At 35.5% G+C, this 6,606-nt stretch overlaps 1 non-coding gene across 1 annotated transcript; it reads left to right on the top strand.

The window, feature by feature from the left end:
• Positions 1–372: 372 nt before the first annotated feature.
• On the top strand, positions 373–474 carry LOC116095894. The gene has a single exon (XR_004120758.1). It is a non-coding gene; the product is annotated as a U6 spliceosomal RNA (small nuclear RNA).
• Positions 475–6,606: the final 6,132 nt, after the last annotated feature.

Genomic DNA, 6,606 nt, shown 5'->3' with positions numbered 1-6,606 from the left:
TATCATTTCTCTCTTGTAATGACTGTAAAAGACTCATGCCATTTTTAAGAAATACATACAGATTCAGCACACTCTTGTGTCGACTCTGTCTGTCATTTGCTGACTTGTTGCCCACCTGACCAGAACTCTCATACCACGGAAAACGGGGTCCCCATAACAAACCCGGTCCATGGCACTATTACATCTAATTATATATCTTTAATTATAAATGAGTTTAATTTTGAATTGTTCTTAGTAGTAGTAATCCAATCTCTTATTGTTTGAGGGTTAAGAATAGAGCTTGGTGGCTTGCTGCATACACATAACGTGCATGAGTTTAAGCCAAACAAAAGCCGGTATGGGGAGGGAAGGTGGACTTTAAGTTCTACCCTAGTGCTCGTTTCGGCAGCACATATACTAAAATTGGAAAGATATAGAGAAGATTAGCCCCTGCACAAGGATGACATGCAAATTCGTGAAGCGTTCCATATTTAAAAAAAAAAAAAAAAAGTCCTACCCTAGCTAAGGAGCCATTGGCAATTGACAGCTGCTGGGGAAAGGAGCTTCGATGGTGTGGCCTCTGGTAAGTCAGCTATGCTCCAGTGGAAGCCACATATCCAAGAGGACATGAGGAACACAAACTGTACTCAATGTTTTTAGAGGGGCTTTGTTGTTGTTGTTGTTGTTGTTGTTGTTTGTTTGTTTGTTTTAAAGAGGACACAAAGTTGGGTGGATAGAGAAGAAGTGGACCTGATAAGAATAAAGGGGTAACTATGATCAAAATATATTGTATTAAATGCTCAAAGAACTAAAACAAAAAGAAAAACTGAACAACCCTTGTCCAAACTAACCAAAAGAAAGAGAAGGTTTGGATAAATAAAATTGGAAATGAAAAGTGAAGCCGGGCAGTGGAGGTGCATGTCTTTAATCCCAGCATTTGGGAGGCAGAGGCAGGCGGATTTCTGAGTTCGAGGCCAACCTGGTCTACAGAGTGAGTTCCAAGACAGCCAGGGTTATACAGAGAAACCCTGTCTCGAAAAATGAAAAAAAAAAAAAAAAGACAAAAGAAATGAAAAGTGAGACACTATAACAGATACCAAATGGCATTCAGAAAATCATTACATCTTACCTTAAATACATAAATTCCGTTAAAATTGGAAAATCTAAAAGAAATGGATCAATTTCTAGATGCATATGACCTGCCAAAATTAAACCAAAATTAAATAAACATTTTTAAACCAATCTCTAAAGTAATCAGTGATTGTAAAATCCCCCAACTAAAAAAAGATCAGGTTGAGAGAGATTGGTTGGTGAATTTTACCAGACCCTCAAAGAAGAACTGACAAGAATGCTTTTGAAACTACTCCATAAAGCAGAAAAGGAAGAGATGTTACTAAACTTTTTCTGAAGATAACATTACCAATACCAAGAACAAATAAAAATTCAGCACAAAAGAAAATTACAGACCAATTTCCCTAAATAAACTTAGATGAAAAAAATTCTCAACAAAATATTTACAAATGGAATTCAAGAACACATTAAAAGATGATTCACTGTGATAAAGTTGTGGCTATTCCAGAGATTCTAGGATGGTTTCAATATATACAAATCAATAGATGTTATAAATTATAAAAAGTGGACTGAAGGACAAAAAGGATATGGTTATCTCAATACACAGAGACAAGGATTTTGACAAAATCCAAATTAATGCTTTAAAAGTCCTGAATAAACTTAGAATAGAAGGAATACATTCCAGAATAACAAGCGTTATATTTGACAAACGTACAGACAACATTATATTAAATAGGGGAAAACTCAGAACATTTCCATGAAAATCAAGAACAAGACAAGGAAGGGTATATACTTTCTTAAGTCTTATTCAGTATAGAACTAGACATCTTAGCCAGAGCAATAAGACAAGAAGAGTAAATAAAAAGGGTTATGAATACAAAATGAAGAAGTGAAAGTAGCTCTATGTGCAGATACTATGATTCTATACATAAGAGACCCTAAAGACTCCACCAGAGAACTTTTAGAATCGATAAACACTTTCCACAATGAGGCAAGATACAAGATTAACATGAAAAAACCCACGGGTTTATATATATATATATATATATATATATATATATATATATATATAATACTACATATATATACTATATACTAATATATATACTATATACTAATATATATACTATATACTAATATATATACTAATATATATACTATATATATACTATATACTAATATATATATATATGTATATATGTATATATATATATATAAAATCACTGACAAACTACAAAAGAAACCAGAATACAAACCCATTCACAATAGCCTCAAAACAAAACCAAACCAAAAAGGCTTGGAAGAAACAAAGGATTTGAAAAACCTCTACAATGAAAACTATAAAACACTGAAAAAAGAAATTCAGGAAAATACTATCAGATGTAATGACCTCCTATGCTTATGGATTGGGAGAATCAATATTGTGACAATCACTTTGTTAACAAAAGCAGTCTGCAAATTTTAGTGACGTTCTTCACAGAAAACAAAACAAAACAAAACAAAACAACCTTTAAAGTCCACATGGAAGAAAAGAGACCTGGCTAGCAAAATCAATCCTAAGAAAAGGGAATACTATTGGAGAAGTCATACAGGCTGGCACAAAAGCAGACACTGAGATTAATGGAGTAGACTATAGGACCCAAATACAAGGTGACACAACTACAGTTACCTGAATTCTTTAAGCAATATTCTTAATCCCTTGAAATTTTCATGTCATATATTTTGAACATATTCATACCCCAATTCTTCACCTCATATCCCTCCTCCCAAGGCTCAAGGATCTTCAAGAAAGAGGAAGACATTCTAAGAGTTATATGTAGTTGACAACACCAAAGAAACTGTTTTCTAGATACAACAAGGCAGGTAGATACACATACAAACTTGTCTGATTTTTCTTATAGATGTCAAAAATACAGACTGGAGAAAAGACAACATCTTCAACAACTGGAAACTAAATATTTATTTATTTATTTATTTATTGTTTTTTCGAGACAAGGTTTCTCTGTATAGCCCTGGCTGTCCTGGACTCACTCTGTAGACCAGGCTGGCCTTGAACTCAGAAATCCGCCTGCCTCTGCCTCCCAAGTGCTGGGATTAAAGGCATGCACCACCACACCCGGCAAATCTTTATTTCTTACCCTTCAAGAATATCAACTCCGAATGGATCAAGGACCTCAATATAAGATTTGAAGCTGAATAAACTTAAAGGGAAGAAATTTCTGAATAAGACTTTAATCACTCAGAACTACAGCTAATAATCATCTAATGGAATCTTGTGAAACTAAAAAGCAAAGGAAATTGTCAGTCAAATAAAGAGGCAGCCTAGAGAATGGAAGGAATTCTTTGCCAGCTATATACCCTATAGAATTAGTATCTAGAACATACAAAGAAGTCAAGAAAACAAAAAGCATAACTTAAAAATTGCCATGGAACTGAACAGCGTTCCCAAAACAAGAAATGTGAATAGATAATAACATTTTAAGTGTTGGACATCATTAACTATAAGAGAAACACAAATTAAAGCTGCTTTGAAATTTCATCTCATCACAGTCAGAATGGCTTTCATAGAAATAAGCCAAATGACAACACTGGCAAAGATATGAGAGTGTAAAACATTTATCCACTGTTGGTAGAAGTATAAACTGGTACAGTAGTTATGAAAATTGGTGTGACGGTTTCTTTAAAAGCTAAAAATAAAATTACCATATAATCCAGCATATTCCTAGGCATATACTCAAAGGATGCGATATCTTCCCACAGAGACACTTATATGTCCATGTTCATTGCTACTCAATTCACAATAGCTAGAAAAATGGGAGCAGTCTAGATGTCTACCATTGATGAACAGATAGCAAAAATGTAGCGCACACTGGAATTTACTCCACTGTAAAAAATGAAATTATAAATTTTGGGGGAAAATTGATAAAACTGGAAAACATTATACTAAATGATATAAGCTAGGTCCAACAATACAGATGCTTCATGTTCTCTCTCATACGTGAATCCTAGCTTCAAATTGTTTGGATTTGTGTCTTTAATTTTAAATAGTGTTAGAAAGCAGAAGCTAGAAAGGGCCTATGAGCTAGAAAGGGGAAGAGGCCTAAGGGGTAGAGAACATGTGATATGAGGTTTAAGTGTGGATGGGAGCAGTGAGACAGGGAAGAGCAGGAGGCAGAACTGGGTAAACTCAAACTAAAGATGTATGAAAAACCCTATGGAGAACTACTACTTTGTAAGCTAATTAAAATATATAATTTAAGCTGGGGTTGGTGGAACACACCTTTAACCCCAGTTAGAGTCTAGCCTGGTCTACAAAGCAAGTTCCAGGACAGCCAAGTTCTACACAGAGAACCCTATGTCAAAATATATAAATAATTTTTAAAATAATACTGTTATGGTTTAGATATGACATGCCTATATTAGGCAAAGTTCTCTAGAGTAATAGAATTGGCAAAATGAATATATATATATATAAATATATGTGAATTAATAATTTGATGGCTTTATTCAAAGTGGGAGAATCCTTTGGAAGCCAGCCATATTTAGAGGTAGGTTGCTGAGGTACTGTTCTTGGGGACTATACATTGTCATCATTTTTCCTGCCCTCCCTCCAACACAAGCTTCATGACTGCTATTAGGTAAGCAGCTCTGCTCTTTGGCTCCCTCCCACTACAATGCTCTGACTCACCACAGCCCAGAACCAACAGGGCTAGCCACTAGTGCAGGGAACTTCGAAAATCATAAGGCAAAATCAGTCTTCCCTCCTGTAAATGATTTAAGGTATCTGTCACAAAAAATAAAATAAAATAAAATCACTGGCAAGCACAAATGTGTACTGAGCTATGCTTAGAAGTTCTGGTGCGTTATCGCACAGTAAGGTGACTACTGACAACTTTTGTGTGGTATATCTCAACAGCTGAAAGAGGTCTTCATTCCTAGTTCCTGCAAAGAAGGAAGCCTAAGGTGACTGACAATAATAGCAAGTATCAGGTTGCCTGGCCTGGGTAACAACACAATGTTTGGGAAGGTCATCTGCAAAGAATTTGCAAGCAAAAATGTGTTTTGAGGATGAGAAGTGTCATGCTTTCCATGAACATTCCCTTCAAGTACAAGCCCTTTTTTCTGGTGATACCCAAGAAACATAGACTCTAGATTCCTGAAATTGCAGAAGATGCTGATGAAAGTCTTCTTGGACAGCTAATGATTACTGGTGAGAAATATGTATAGATCTGGGCCTGAAGATGATTATCAAATGGTAGTGAATAAAAGTTCAGATCAAGGACAGTACATCTGTCATGCTCATGCCCGTGTTATTGGAGGTCTGTGATGAATTGGCCTCCTGGGGAAGTATGTTATCAAGGCAATTTTCCCTTCTCTAGGCAGTGATCAACTTTTTAACTTCCAGTGTATTAAATAACAGATTTGTTTTTGTCTCTGTAGGGAGATACTGAGGAAATAATTTTGAAAACATTCACAATAAAAATTGTCATGTGTTAAAATATGAAAAAAATTGTCACGTGGATTTAAAAAAGCTAAATAGAATAAGGAATAAAGGAAAGGATTTTGAATATTTTTATTATGAGAAAATTATTTGAATAAATCAACAGTTCTAATCTGATTCACATATTACAAAATGTATATATGTATTGAAAATCTCATGGTATCTTATTAATATGTATAACCTTTGCTTTATCAGTTTAAATTTTTAATTAAAAAAACAAAATTTGCTAAGAGAGACTTTTAAGTTTTCCCACCATTGAAGTGCCAGGGTGAAGGGATACCCAGGTGGGCCCCCACCTGCTCAGAGGAGAAGGGGAGGGGAGAGGGAAGAAGGAGGAGGGAGGGAGTAGCCAGGAAGGGGCAGTGAGTGGGATGTAAAATGAATAAGTAAATAAAGAAATACATTTTTTAAAAGATGTCTGTACATTAATACATATGTCAATTAACTCCCACAGAATACACAAATTTCAGAACATGATATTCTATATAATATGTGCAATATTTGCATTTAAAAAGTAAAATGTAGGGGCTGGAGAGACTCTTCAGCAGTTAAGGGCACTTACTGCTCTTTTGGAGATAGGGGTTTAGGGCCTAGTACCCACATCCATTTCAAAGGGGTCTGGTGCCCTCTTATGGCCTCTGAGGAGTCCTGCATGCATATGTGCACAAAAACTCACAGAAGTTCATAGACGTACATACACATTAAAAAATAGGGACTATAGATAGTCCTATGGTTAAGAGGACTGGCTTCCAGAGGACTGATGTTCAATACCTGGCACCCACATGGTGGCTCACAACTGTCTGTAATTACAATTGCAGGGGATCTGTTGATCTCTTTGGTCCCTGCAGGCACCATGTACATATCTGATGCACGCACAGACATACATGCAGGCAAAACACATAAAATAATTTTAAATTAAAAATAAATATTCAAAAGAAAAAATATGCTAGGCATGGTAGTGTATGCCTTTAAGTTTAGGATTCAGGAGAGACACAAGCAGCCAGGTCTCTGAGTTCCAAGCCAACCAGGCAGTCTACACTGTGAGTCCCTCTCCA

This window comes from Mastomys coucha, chromosome X (assembly GCF_008632895.1).
Source record: "Mastomys coucha isolate ucsf_1 chromosome X, UCSF_Mcou_1, whole genome shotgun sequence".
In the NCBI taxonomy this organism is placed as follows: Eukaryota; Metazoa; Chordata; class Mammalia; order Rodentia; family Muridae; genus Mastomys; species Mastomys coucha.
This window is presented reverse-complemented; position numbering and strand designations above follow the sequence as displayed.